Source organism: Halichoerus grypus, chromosome 3 (genome assembly GCF_964656455.1).
Source record: "Halichoerus grypus chromosome 3, mHalGry1.hap1.1, whole genome shotgun sequence".
Lineage (NCBI taxonomy): Eukaryota > Metazoa > Chordata > Mammalia > Carnivora > Phocidae > Halichoerus > Halichoerus grypus.
In genome coordinates, this window is record NC_135714.1 from 69,982,359 (window position 1) to 69,997,787 (window position 15,429).

General features: G+C 39.7%; 1 protein-coding gene across 15 annotated transcripts in view; it reads left to right on the forward strand.

Moving 5' to 3' along the window:
* The window catches only part of AFF1 (ALF transcription elongation factor 1), a 238,085-nt gene that overhangs the window by 19,216 nt on the left and 203,440 nt on the right, over nt 1–15,429 (forward strand). For 10 of the 15 annotated variants that reach the window (XR_013446404.1, XR_013446405.1, XM_078068916.1 and 7 more), the window contains 2 exons: nt 3,799–3,886; nt 13,913–13,971. The exons of 2 other annotated variants lie outside the window; for them this stretch is intronic. The gene's annotated coding sequence lies outside the window, so the exon portion shown is untranslated. The remainder of the gene's footprint in view (nt 1–3,798; nt 3,887–13,912; nt 13,972–15,429) is intronic. 3 more of the 15 variants (XM_078068909.1, XM_078068913.1, XM_078068918.1) reach the window with 2 other exon arrangements.

Here is a 15,429-nt window from a genome sequence, read left to right on the forward strand (position 1 = left end):
TCAATACATCATTTAACTGATAAATCCAAAGCTAGGATCCACCTCACTCTTGGTGTGGATCCAAAGCTTGGTCCCCGAACCACTATAGGACCCTGTGCTCCCACTGTGAGCAGCTCCACTCTACCTTCCTGGAATGAACATTTCCCAATAGTCAACGCCTGCCTTTATCCTTATGCAAGCTGCTTCGCCTGCTCTCAAAATGATATTTGGAGACCAGTATCTGGGGACTGGTTTTGCTCATTGCTGTGGAGATGCCACTACTCCCAAGTTTTTTCAGGAGCCATATCTAATCAATACATGTGTGTACATATGTGTTATGCGTGGATGGACATGTATATGTGAATACACATATGTAAATGCATGTACATGCATTTATATCTACATTTGTATATTGATCTCTATATAACAAAAACTACGAGTTTACACCAATACCTCCAATCCTAATCCACCACAAATTTCATTCCAGTTTTCTTCCCTTCTATACTTTTAATCCCTTCTCCAATAGTGAGAAACCTGGCCCTTATTATCCTTAGTATTTGATCAGTATTCCTGAATATAATCCATCTCCCATCACCCATCCTCTCCCCCATGCAGATACCCTGCTCATCTCACTTGTATTCCAATGCTCTATTCCAGGCTATTCCTCCCTCAGTGTGAAAGCCCTCTCACACCATTTGGGCTCTCAAGTGCACTGAGCTGCCCCCTGGCATGAACGCCTTTCATTGCACATTCAGGTTCTGACTCCCCACACTAGGCTGCTCCCGTGTATAGATGCCTTCCTCTCTTGGGTTCCAACACCCAGTTCTGAACCACTGCCATACATGGGTGTCCTCCTAGCTTCTGTGGGTCTGACTCTTCACTCTCGGCTACCCCTGAGTGGATATCCTTCTCACCTTATTCAGGCTCTGATGTCCTATGCTTATGAGTCTTTTTTTTTTTTTTTTTAAATATTCTTAGGACTCACCTAAAGTACTTGTGAGATCTTATGTGTAAAAGAAACAGAGATAAGCTTTTGTATAAACCATCAGGTTTAAAAGCAGCAAGGGTGGTAAATAAACAAATAAAAATTAAAAATAAGTTGTACACTTGAAGTCAACTATATTCAAATAAAAAAAATTACCAAAAAAAGCAGCATGGCATGTTAAAAATCAAGTGGCAAAAAGAAAAAATGGATAAATTGGACTTCAAAAATTTTAAATTTGTGATTCAAAGGACACTGTGGAAAGAAAGTGGAAAGACAACCCACAGAATGGGAAAAAACATTTGCATGAATATATATGAACAGACCTTCTTCCAGTGAAGATATACAAATGGCCAACAATTACATGAAAAGATGTTCAGCATCATTATCCATTAGGGAAATACAAATCAAAACCATGAGATACCACCTAACATCTACTAGGATGGCTGTAATTTTTTAAAATACAGATAATAAAAAGATCAGGCTAGGATGTGGTGAAATTGGAACTTTCCTACACTCTTGTTGTGAATGTAAAGTGGTACAGCCACTTAGGAAAACAACCTGGCAGTTCCTCAAAAAGTTAAATGGTGTTACCATTTGACCCAGCAATTCCACCCTTAAAAATATACCCAAGGGAAATGAAAATATATTTCCACCCAAAAACAATACCCCAAGCTGGAAACAACCCAAACATGCATCAACTAATGAATGGGATAAACTAAAGGTGGTATATCTATACAATGGAATATTATTCAACCATAAAAAAGGAATGAAGTACTAATACATGCAACATAGATGAACCTTGAAAACATTATGCTAAGTGAAAGATGCCAGTCACAAAAGATCACATATTATATCATTCCATTTATGTTGAATGTCCAGAATAGGAAAATCTACAGAGACAAAAAGTAGGTAGTGGTTGCCTAAGGCTGGTGAGGATGGGGGAATTAAAGGGAAAGGGAATGATAGTGAAAGGATACAGAGTTTCTCCTGGGGATGCTGAAGTGTTGTAAAATTGATGGTAATGATGGTCATACAACTCTGTGCATTACAAAAAGCTGTTGAATTGTGCATTGTAAATGAGGGATTTATATGGTATGAACTATATCTGAATAAAAAAAGCTCTCTGTAGCATGAGGAGGTGAGGAAAGGGCTTTCCCAATTCTAAGTTACTCTTCCTACACAACCCTGTCTCTCATATACCCAGTTGTCCTTGAATTCAAGTCAGGGTCCTCCCCAAGGGCTAATCACCAGGTCTTTGGCTCCTGCAACATTTTCATATATGTTTTCTTGTCAAAATGAACAATAAAGACAAAGGAAAGGGAAAAGATACAATAAATACTCTTTTTCTCTCCCACACACCTCCTCCTCTCCTTTTTTATTATAGAGCCCTGCATTTCCTTGGGAAACTACCCCCACCCCACTTCTAGTATTCATAGTTTGGGTGCACCTGACCCCATCCCAGAATGATCACATGACATTGGCATCAGCTGATCAACATAAGTACCACCAGCTTGGCTACAGTGATTGGCTCAAGGATGAAAGAGGGAATCAAGTTAACCCAAACAGCATATATCCCAGAACTTTTGGGAGAGTTTGCAGCAAAAGACGCTCTTTCTATCTTGGAACTGTGAAAATACAAGCCTGAAACTCCTGGGAACAACACACCTAACCCATGATGAACAGAGCCAGGGGATGAAGTGGGGCACCTTCCTGAAACATACTTGAGCATCTGAATTCAGCCATGTTAGAAGTTAGATCTACTCATGGATTTTAAATCTATAAGAGCTAACAACTCCCCTTTTCCCCTTTTTGTTTTATTTTGTTTAGTCCTGTTTGAGTTGAGCTATCTGTAATGTGTGAAAGAAAGAATATTCCCAGATACAGACATACACCAAAGATCAACTATAATAGGAAGGAGGATATCCAAATGAAAAAACAGTGTATTGGTAGCTTGAGCTCTATATTTAGTACATAACAAGTTTTATGTTTTTTTGACCATCTACTTTACGGAGCTAGGAAAACTAAGGCTCATGGTCACACTTAGTCAATGACAGATCCATGACTTAAACTCAGGACTTCTGAGTTTATAACACTGTGCCACAAAACTACCACACATAGCTATGTAATATAAAGCAATGTATATGTATATACATTTATAATTTATACCCACTTCAGCTATCTCCTCCAAACTTTGATATAGTAGTATAAGGCAGAGTCAGATAGGAGTCTGTCAATGGTAACCTCCTAAATATCTTGACCCTTACATCCCCACGGCCACTGTCTATGATTAGCTCTCACCTTCCAAGTTCCTTGCTCAAAAAAAATTCTACATTTATTTCTATTAAAATATATTTTTATCTTTCATATCTATGCTCTTAAATAATCTTTAGTTTCCCTTTGTACATAATGTTAGGAAGGGATCCAGTTTTATTGTCTCCACATGGCAATCTCATTTCTTATTTATTTCTGTATCAACAACATCCAGCATTTATTACTATTTCTTTGTGATATGCCCTAATATCTGATAAAGCAAGATCTACTTTTTATTCTACTTTTCCAAGGTTGACTTAGCTATTTACGGACTTTTCTCTATGAGTGAGTTTGTCAAATTCCTTAAAATTTTCAACCAAAATTTTGATTGAGTTTGCATTGAATTTATAGATTAATTTGGGAAAGTTAATATCTTTATAATAAGTTATCCAACCCAAATGCATGGAATGTCTTCTCACTCGTTCAGATCATCCTCTAGGTCCTTTATTACAGTTTGACATTTTTCTCTATAAATGTATTGCTGCTAAGTTAAATGGTATCTTTTCTTAAATTATATTTTCTAGTTTATTGTTGCTGATGTAGAGGAATGAAACTAATTTGTGTATGCTGTGCTGGTATCAGAAACATTATTCAATTCTCTTATTAGTTCTGGTAAGTTCATGATTTGATTCTGTTATTCTTTTTTGATGATTATATTATCTGGAAAAATATCACAGTTTTATCTTTTCTCTTATACCCCTTCAGCTTTTTTTTTTTTTTCTTTCCTAATACCATTGGCCAAGACCACTAATGCTACACTAAAAATCACCAATAATATTGGACACTGTTTTCTTTTTCCCGATCTCAAAGGAATACATTTTAGATTTTTCCGTTTGTTTTCAGGTTCACTGTTGAGTTTATATTGCACATTAATTATACCTTAAAACTTGGGTAGAAATTGGAGTGCCTGGCTAGCTCATTTAGGAGAGCATGTGACTCTTGATCTCAGGGTCATGAATTCAAGCCCCACACTGGGTGTAAAGATTACTTAAATAAATAAACTTTTAAAAATAAATAAATAAACTTTAAAAAAAACTTGGGTAGAAATTATAGCCATGTAGGACTTGAGGTTTTGTTGTTTTGTTTGATCCTTATTGATCTTTCCAAGTTGTCTCTTCTTGCATTATTTTTGCAGTTTTTTGTGTTTCCTGGGTTTTGTCCATTTCATTTAGGTTTTAAAATGTATTTACATGTACTTCTTCATAATATTATTTTATTAAGTTTTAATTTCTGTTGAGACTGTGGTTAATCCCCCCACCGTTTCATATTGTTATTTATTTGCATTTTCTCCCCCTCTCCATCTCTCTCTCTCTCTCTCTTAATCTTGCTAGGGATTCACATCTCTTCTAATATTTCATTACTGTTTTCTATCTTTAAAAAAATATTACTGGGGTGCCTGGGTGGCTCAGTCACTTAAGCATCTGCCTTTGGCTCAGGTCCTAATGTCAGGGTCCTGGGATTGAGCCCTGCATCAAGCTCCCTGCTCAGTGAGGAGTCTGCTTCTCCCTCTCCCTCAGCCTGTCTCCCCCACTTGTGTGTGCGCTCTCTCTCTCTCTCTGAAACAAAAAAACAAAATCTTTTAAAAAAAGAAAAAAAGAAAAAGAAAAAATATTACTGCTTTTATTTCTTCATTTTTTTTTTAAGATTTTATTTATTTAGGGGTGCCTGAGTGGCTCAGATGGTTAAGCATCAGCCTTCGGCTCAGGTCATGATCCCAGAGTCCTGGGATCGAGCCCCGCATCGGGCTGCCTGCTCAGCAGGGAGCCTGCTTCTCCCTTTCCTTCTCCTTCTCCCCCTGCTTGTGCTCTCTCGCTCTCTCTGTCAAATAAATAAATAAAATATTTAAAAAAAAAGATTTTATTTATTTACTTGACACACAGAGAGAGAGAGAGAGAGCACAAGCAGGGGGAGTGATAGGCAGAGAGTGAGGGAGAAGCAGACTCCTCGCTGAGCAGGGAGCCCGATGTGGGGCTCGATCCCAGGATCCTGGAATCATGACCTGAGCCGACGGCAGACGCTCAGCCAACTGAACCACCCAGGTGCCCCTTTATTTTCTTATTTATTTTTATTATTTGCTTCCTTCTTATTTCTTTGGATATTACTGTTTTCAAATATCATAATTAAATGCTCAGCTGCTTTGTTTTATTTTTTTTTTAAGATTTTATTTATTTATTTGACAGAGAGAGACATAGCGAGAGAGGGAACACAAGCAGGGGAAGTAGGAGAGGGAGAAGCAGGCTTCCCACCGAGGAAGGAGCCCGATGCGGGGCTCGATCCCAGGACCCTGGGATCACGACCTGAGCCGAAGGCAGACGCCCAATGACTGAGCCACCCAGGCGCCCCTCAGCTGCTTTGTTTTAAAACTGTCTTGTTTCTTGGGGCACCTGGGTGGCACAGTCAGTTAAGCATCTGACTCTTGGTTTTGGCTTAGGTCATGATCTCAGGGTTGTGAGATCGAGCCCTGCATCGGGCTCCCCACTCATTGTGGAGTCTGCTTGAGATTCTCTCTCCTTCTCCCTCTGCCCCTCCCGGGTTCTCTCTCTCTATCTAATGAATTTAAAAAATCTAACAAAAACCCCAAACTATCTTGTTTCTTAATAAATACATGTAAATTATCATTTTTTTCTCTAAAAACTGCTTTAACTGTGATCCAAAAGTGTTTACATGTAGCATTTTCATTGTCATTTATTTCTAAGTACTAATTTACTTTGTACTTTCCTTTTAAACATAAAGGTTATTTAGTAATATATAACTTAATTTTCAAATATGTGAAATTGCATGTACACTTTTGTAATTAAATTTTAACTTCATTGCAATATGCTTAAACAAAACTCCACCCAGAAATCACCCTAATGGACAGGGGGGAAGGGAAATACCCTCAGTAGGATTGTCTACTGTACTGAATTGAATAGTGTCCTCCCCCCAAATACGTGTTCACCCATAACCTGTGAATGTGACCTTATTTGGAAATAGCATCTTTGCAGATATAACCTAGTTAAGATGAGGTCATACTGGACTAAGGTGGACCCTAACCCAGTAACTGGTACCCAGTAACTGGAGGAAAATCTGGACATGAATACACAGGGAAAATGCCATATGACCACAGAGGCAGATTGGAGTGATACAGCTGTAAGTCAAGGAACACCAAGGATTGCCAGCAACCATCAGTAGCGAGGAAGAGGAGAGAAATAATCCCCCTGTAGGGCCTTCAGAGAGAGGATGGCCCTACTGACACTTAGATTTCAGATTTCTAGCCTCTGGAACTATGAGACAATAAACTTTTGTTGTTCTAAGCCACCTGATTTGTGGCTTAGAAATGAGGAAACATATATATCTGCCTTGTCTGAAGTGAGAAGACAGATGATGTACCTACACTAAGTCATCATGTGTGGTTGCTAACAATTTGGTTGGATAGGTAGGGAAGGAAACAGATTGAAAGATTGGTGACAAGAAAGCATAGAGAAGTGGAATGTTGGTGGTCTTCTTTGGAAAGGACACAGACTGCAAAGATATTTTTGTCTGGGGCGCCTGGGTGGCTCAGTCGGTTAAGCATCTGCCTTTGGCTCGGGTCATGGTCCCAGGGTCCTGGGATCGAGCCCCACATTGGGCTCCCTGCTTGGCGGGAAGCCTGCTTCTCCCTCTCCCACTCCCCCTGCTTGTGCCCCCTCTCTCGCTGTGTCTCTCTCTGTCAAATAAATAAGTAAAATCTTTATTAAAAAAAAAGATATTTTTGTCTATATAAATGACCAGCAAAGGATGTTCACTACGGAGGAGGCTCTTAATAATCAAGTGGACAAAATGGCATGCTCTGTGGATGTCAGACAACCTCTTTCCCCAGATACCCAGCACTTATTCAGTGGGCCCATGAACAAAATGATTATGGCAGGGATGGAAGCTAGCCATAGACTCAACTACACGGACTTCTTGTTACCAAGACTGACCCGGCTAATGCTATTGCTGAATGCCTTATCTACCAACAGCAGAGATCAGCACTGGGTCCCTGATAAGGCACCATTGCCCAGGTTGATTACATTGGAACTCTTCCATTTTTGAGAGGGCAGAAAATCCTCCTCACTATAATAGACACATATTCTGGATATAGATTCCTTCTCTACCCATAATTCTGCCAGGATCTCCATCAGTAGACTCCCAGAATGCCTTATTCACCATTACAGTATTCCAACAGCATTGCTTCTGATCAAGAAACTCATTTCATACCAAGAGAAATGCAGCAGTGAACTTAAAAAGCCTATAGAATTAACTGGTCTTACCACATACTCCATTATCTATAAGTAGCTACTTTAACTTAAAGGTGGAATTGCTTACTGAAAATTCAGTATGGCGCCAGATGTGAGAAAACATCTTCAAAGACAGGGTTCCAACTTGCAAAGTGCACTATATACTTTGAATCAGAGGTCATTATATGGTGTTGTCTCCTCCACAGCCAGAATACGTGGATTCAGGAACCAAGGGATGTAACTGGGAGTGGCTCCTCTCACCATTATATCATAACCTACTCACAAATTTTTGCTTCCCATCCAGGCAACTCAGATTTGCTGCTTTAAAGGTCTTTGTTCCAAAGGGAGGAAAGCTTCCAGCAGGGGACACAACAACACATGCACTACATTGGAAGATGAGGCTGCCACCCGGCCATCTTAAGCTTCTTATGTCCCAAACCAATGGGCAGTAAAAGGCATCTCTCTACTGCTGGAGTGACTGATCCCAGTTACCAAGAGGGAACTTAGGTTGCTACTAACCCATGAGTACAAATAGGACTATATCTGGAACCCAGGGCATTTCCTGGGGCATATCTTAGTACTTCCATGCCCAATAGTAAGTGTTAATAGAAAACCATATTCAAAAAGGGGCAGGGTAAACAGTATGGAGATTCCTCAGAAAGTTGAAAAAAGAGCTACCCTACAACCCAGAAATGGCACTACTAGGTATTTACCCAAAGGATTCAAACATAGTGATCCGAAGGGGCACCTGCACCCCAGTGTTTATAGCAGCAATGTCCACAATAGCCAAACTATGGAAAGAGCCCAGATGTCCCTCAACAGATGAATGGATAAAGAAGAGGTGACGTGTATGTACACACACACACACACACACACACACACACACACACACACACACACAGAGGAATATTACGCAGCCATCAAAAGGAATGAAATCTTAGCATTTGCAACAACATGGGTGGAACTAGAGAGTATTATGCTAAGCGAAATAAGTCAGTCATAGAAAGACATGATCATATGATTCATATGATTTCATTCATATGTGGAATTTAAGAAATAAAACAGAAGACCATCGGGGAAGGGAGGGAAAAATAAAAAGACAAAATCAGACAAAATCAGAGAGGGAAACAGACCATAAGAGATTCTTCACTACAGGAAACAAACTGAGGTTGCTGCGGGGGAGGGAGGGAGGGAGATGGAGTAACTGGGTGACAGGCATTAGGAGGGCACATGATGTAATGTACACTGGGTATAATATGCAACTGATGAATCACTGAACTCTACCTCTGAAACTAATATTACACTATATGTTAATTAATTGAATTTAAATAAAATAAAATTAAAACAAAAAGAGGCAGGCATATTGAGGACTGAGATGCTTCAAGAATGAAGATTTAGGTCACTCCACTAAGAAACTGACCAGCTGAACTTCTAGTTCAGAGCAAAGGAAATACAGATAAGTGTTGGAAGAACAGGATCATAAATATCAACGATGGCCCCGTGATCAGTTACAAAAACAAGGACTGCAGTAGTTTTGTATATTTTCTCATTTGTTGTGTATGTGCATTTATTTGTAAATATTAACCATTTTCTTCCATTATTTCATATACAAGCTTTTGGAGGTTAACTTTACAACTTAGTCTTTAGTCTTTCGGTAATAGAATATTTAGTAAAATTGTGACTGAATTTGAGAAACAATATAGCCAGTGTTAAAGTATAATTTTTTAAAAGATTTTTTTAAAAGATTTTTTATTTTTAAGTAATCTCTACACCCAAATGGGGCTCAAACTCATAACCCGAGATCCAGTTGCATGCTCCACTGACTGAGCCAGCCAGGGGCCCCTAAAGTATCATTTTTTAATTTTTAATTTTTTTAAATTGTGGTAAAATATGCATAGCAACATTTACCATTTTAACCATTTTTAAGTGTACAGTTCAGTGGTATTAACTACATACATATTTTTGTGCAACCATCTTTTATCTTTTTCCAGAACTTTTTCATCTTCTTGAGCTGATAATCTGTACCCATTAAATAATATCTCCCCATGTTCTCCCACCAGGCTTTGGCAACCACCATTCTACTTTCTGTCTCTATGAATTTGACTAGTCTAGGACTGATTTATTCAAGATATATATTTTTTGAAAGTTAAGATCATGGGACGCCTGGGTGGCTCAGCCGGTTAAATGTCTGCCTTTGGCTCAGGTCATGATCTCAGGGGCCTGGGGTCGAGCCCCGCATCCAGCTCCCTTCTTGGTGGGGAGCCTGCTTCTCCCTCTCCCTCTGCCCCTCCTCTTGCTCATGCTCTCCCTCTCTGTGTCAAATAAATAAAATCTTAAAAAAAAAAAAAAAAAAGAGGGGCGCCTGGCTGGCTCAGTCCTTAAGCATCTGCCTTCGGCTCAGGTCATGATCCCAGGGTTCTGGGATCGAGCCCCGCATTGGGCTCCCTGCTAGGCGGGAAGCCTGCTTCTCCCTCTTCCACTCCCTCTGCTTATGTTCCCTCTCTCGCTGTGTCTCTCTCTGTCAAATAAATAAATAAAATCTTTTAAAAAAAAAGAAAGTTAAGATCATAACTCTCATACAAATATAAAATGAATATGTGTCAGAGGTTTTATTTACCTCATTAATTAATGAGGAAGCCAGTAGCATATTACAACTAGATCAAAGGAGAATTCAAACAACAACCACACATATATAGGATACAAGGAATGCTGGAATGAATTTATAAAAAGATACAAAATGGTCTAATCACCACAAAATAATCAATTGTATTCCACTAACACAATTAATTTCCATTTCCATGGGCTGTCATTTGCATTATTATTAGTTTCCTACCACCCACAAAATAGTAAAATACCCCCCAAAAAAAACCACAATGAAAGAAAAAGATAATTAGGAAGTGTGCTCAAGGCAGTATATTCAATAATTATATGCATAAAACATGGATGAATAATGACAAAATAACACTGAGTGGGGCAAAAAAATGGGAGAGGACTGTTACAGTTTATTGCTTGTCAGTTCCAAAGCCACCTGGAGCTGGCCCCGGTGAACTCTTCTCATTGGCCAGCTCCCAGTGTCGGCCTTACAGCAGAGGGCACTGGAGGGACACTGCAAGTAGCAGAGAGGTAGGTGGCTTCCCTTCCTAGGTCTTCCTGTTCCTGGGCTGTCTCCTATGAAGAGACCTAAATGGATCGCTTCCAGTTGACCCTCCCTGGTCTGCAGGCTGCGCCCCAGCTCTGGGCTGTTGCAACACTCCACTGAACTTGTCTGTCATCAAGTAGACTGCAGCCTTATCCTCTCCAAGGAGGTCTGAACCTTAGCTTCATGTTGGGGATGGGGTCTCTTCCCAGTGGGTGGGTGGATATTCTTCCTCAAGCATAGAGGTAGTAATGTTGCTTACGTTTGCTATTTTGTAGCAAACCTCTTTTACCTCTCTTAATAGTTAACCACCTTTTATTAGCTCATAATGTTACATTAAATATTCTCTGATAAATTATGGGTGTGGTCTCTGTTTTCCAGACTGATACAAACATAACCTTATTTATTTTCTTCCTATTCATTTCTTAAACTTGTCACATCCTTATTATTACCCTAAGGAATATATATTAGCATGCTCTCCTGTTCCTTTCATATCCTCCCAAAGCATCCATCATATTAATAATATCTAGTATTTTAGTTCTGTGTTGTAATGGATATATTTTCTCTTTCTCTTTTCTTTGGTTCTAGTTGCTTTTTCTTTTTTAAGGCTACAACAAACTTTACCTAAATATATGATACATTTACTTCTGATAAATCTTAAAACACATTAGGATTTTTTATTTTTCTTCTCATTTCTGTACTTCCTCAAAAAAAAATTTTTTTTTAAGATTTTATTTATTTATTTTACAGAGAGCACAAGTACGAAGGGCAGCAGGCAGAGGGAGAAGGAGAAGCAGGCTCTCTGCTGAGCAGGGAGCCCGATGCAGGGCTCGATCCCAGGACCCCGGGATCATGACCTGAGCTGAAGGCAGACGCTTAACTGACTGAGCCACCCAGGCGCCCCTCAAAAATGTTTTCAATCTGAGTCTTTTTGTGGCAAATTTTCTGAGAACTCGTATTCTTGAAGCTGAATATCACTTTTCCTATGCCTTTATATTTGAAAGACAATCTGACTGAATACAATATTCTAGGCTCAAGTTATTTTTCAGTATAACATATACTACTCCTTTGTCTTCCTGCAGCCAGTAGGCTGTTGAGAAGTCTAATATCAGTATGATTCCTATTCCTTTGCAGATTATATGTTTTCTCTTTCTAGAAAGTTTCAGGCCTTTTCTTTATCTCTAGTACTCTTTCACTATAACGTGTGTAGGTCTGATTTTTCCTTATGTCTTCTCTGAACTTTCTGATCTGAAATCATTCATTCTTCCTTAGTTATGAGAAATTTATTATTTCTTATAATATATCCTGTTCTTATTTATTCTTTTAAATTTTGTCTTTTGAGACTCCTCTTACAAAGATGCTGACACTACTACTTCTATTCTCCATATCTCTTTGCTATGTTTTATTCATTATCATTTCCTGCTAGCTTTTCCATTTGTTTGATATGAGTTTCTAAAGGAGAAACTCAGCAAACTACAGCCTATGGGCTAAATCCAGCTTGTCATCTGTTTTTGTAAATAAAGGTTTATTGGAATAGTTATGTTCATTCATTTATGTATGATCTATGGCTGCTTTTGTGCTACAATGGAAGAGTTGCATAGTTGCAACAGACCATGTGACCCACAAGGTTTAAATATTTAAAATACTTGCCATCTGGCCCTTTACAGAAAAAGTTTGCCAATCCCTACTCTACACGATAGGAACAATTTTCTTCTTTCTATCCTGAGGGCTTAGAATGTACCTTTCCCAGGTTTGTTGAATGAATGAATAAATAAGTTTTGAAGGACAAATATTATATCAATAGGTAGAACTGAGAGAGATTTATTTCAAAAGATGAAAAGAGAGCATTCTAGCTAAAGGGAACAGAAATAGTATAAGCAAAGGGGTGCCTGGGTGAGTCAATTGGTTAAGCATCCAACTCTTGATTTCCGCTCAGGTCTTGATGTCAGGGTTGTGAATTCAAGTCCCACATTGGGCTCTATTGCTGGGCATGGAGTCTACTTAAAAGAATAAATAAATTTGTTAAAAAGAAAAGAAACAGTATAAGCAAAGATGTAAAAGTGAAAAGGGTAGATTTCCAGTAAAGCAAAATATTTAACAAAAGTGAAGCTGGAAAGACAAACTCTTTTGGGAAGTCTGGGGTCTAGAATGGGGAGTTGGTGCTTAGTTCTCTTTGCAATTGCCAGATATGTCACATGACCGGAGATATGCTTTAGGAGGACTCATCTGGCAGCATTGTGGAGAACACACTAGAGAGAGAAGATAGAGGAGGGATGGAGAACAGTTCAGAGGCTACTGGAAAAGTGAAATACAAAGGAGCTGACTCAGTATGGTTGATGTCAGCTCAGAGACACAATGCAGCTTGATAGACTCACTGTACTTGGTCTACATCCCAGCCCCACAGTAGCCTAACTGTGGGGTACTAAGCAAGTTGCTCAGTCTTTCTGGATTTCAGTCTCTTTGTCTGTAAAACATGGTGATTCAGTGAGGATCCAATTAGGAAAATAACACTCATGCCAGGTAATTTAATAGAATTTAATAAGGGAAGACAGTCTTTTAGGCTGAAGAGCTGAAAGACCAAGGAGGGGATTAAGCAACTGCAGGAAGCAATGGCCACTTCCAAGGCTGGGACTAAGGAAGGACAATGTTAGCAGAGCCCAGGAGGCAGAGCTGCTGACCGGGACCTGTGGGAACTAGAGCTGGGGAGAAGGAGCAGCCACTGGCGCAGAGCCATGCCCAAAGCAGAGAGAGGAGAGCCACTCTGGAGTCTCCTCTCCCCCTGCCCTCCTGTCTCCTTCCAGTGACATCTATTGGCCAAACCTAGACAGAAGTCAGTTCCCAGCAAAGAAACCTAGGAAAGGTGATTGCAACAATCCACCCCTTGTGATTCACAGCAGAGTAGAGGAAGAGCAGGGACTGGATGTGAGGCAAACATGCAACTCCGCAGCACACATGGATGTATCACCAGAGGTTACTGTGACCAGCGCAGCTGAGTCTACACACTGGGCCACCACACGGTATACAATCAGTAAATGGTCAAGGGTTCGGGTTTTTTCTTACCCTTTCTTACATCTCTATCCTCATCTTTTACCAATTTCCTCCTATTTTGGACATATTGAACTATTTCTAATTTCTAAAATTCACCGTGAACTCCATCACTTTGGGACTTGTGCATGTTTAGCTCCCTTTGCCACACACCATTGTGCCCTTTCCTGATGACTTTCATTTCCCCCAACTCCCTCTTTCTTTTTGTTATTATCCTAGGTTCGGCCTCTGGCAGGATGTTGTCCCTGAGTCCATCAACACCTCTCCCATAGCACCAGGTAGACTGTATGACAATGAATTTATCTCTTTGTTTTAGTTTTCTACTGCTGTATAACAAATTACCACAAACCTAGCAGTCAAAAACAGCACACATTTTTTACCTCACAGTTTCTGTAACTAAGAAGGCCAGCATGCTTTACCTGCGCCCTCTGCACAGGATCCTACCAGGCTGGAATCAAGGTGTTGGCCAGATGTATCCTCCTCTGCAGGCTTGACCAAGGAAAGATCCGTTTCCAAGTTCCCTTGGCAGAATTCATTTCCTTGCAGTTGTATGACTAAGGTTCCTATTTTATTGCCAGCTGGTGGCCAAAGACCGCTCTCAGTTCCCAAAGGCACTTTCCAGTCCTTCTTTTATGGCCCTCTGTACAACATGGTGATTTGCTCCCTCAAGGCCAGGAGGAGAGCTTCTGCTATAGCTTCAAATATCTGCTTTCCTCCTCCTTGGGCCCCTAGATCCTCTTTTTAAAAAGAGCTCACCTGATTAGGTTAGGCTCACCTACATTCAAGGAGAGAAAAATTAAATAGCAAACACATACCAGGACTGGGATTCTTGGGGGCCATTTAGAATTCTGCCTTCCATACTCACCTTCTAGATGTGAACTGTCCAAAGACAAGGCAAGTTTCTTGTTTGTCATTATATCCCAGAATTGAACAGAATTAGTACCTGACACTTAGCAGCTATTCACTGAAAGAATGAAGAAATACAACAACAAAGGGAAGGGAACTTGTAGGGGAGGGAGATATTAAATATGACTTGGTAGGTAATGGACATTTGAACCTGAATCCTGGGTCTATAATGGTACCATTATAAAAAGGTGAAAACCAAATAGGAGGAATTAGGTTGAGTGGGTTCTGGTTATGGAAGAATGAGTGGACAGAATGAAATAATATGTATTTCATACTTCATATGCTGAGTTTGTTTTGCCTATGGCACAACCATATGGAAATTTCCTGCGAACAAATGAGGGTGAAAGTCTGGAACTTAGAAGAGAAATATGGGTCAAGGTGAATCATAGTAATGAGTATTGAATTCTTAAGTTGTGCCATAGTTGGTAGGGTACTCTTACCACCAATCCTTCTCCCATAACTTGGCTTTTGTATTCTGGCTCTGACTCACGTCTTTCCCTTTTCTACTTCCCAACTATTTGATTTTCCCATAATTACTCAGATTTTTCTTATCCTCGTCCTATTTAACCCTCCAGATGTAACTGTCAGAATAAAAACCCATTGCCAACTCTCTTGGGCCTGCTGATGTGGATTTAACTGTAATAAACATTAGTTGGGATATTTATACTAATCTAATTATGTGTATAGTGGTGAGAACATGACCTTGAGCCACAGAAGAGCTGGGTTCAAGTACTGCCTCTGTTTATTTGCTGTATAATCATGATCAAGATGAATGATCTCTCCGAGCTTATTCCTTCTTTATACATGAACTAGATATCTACGCATGTTTT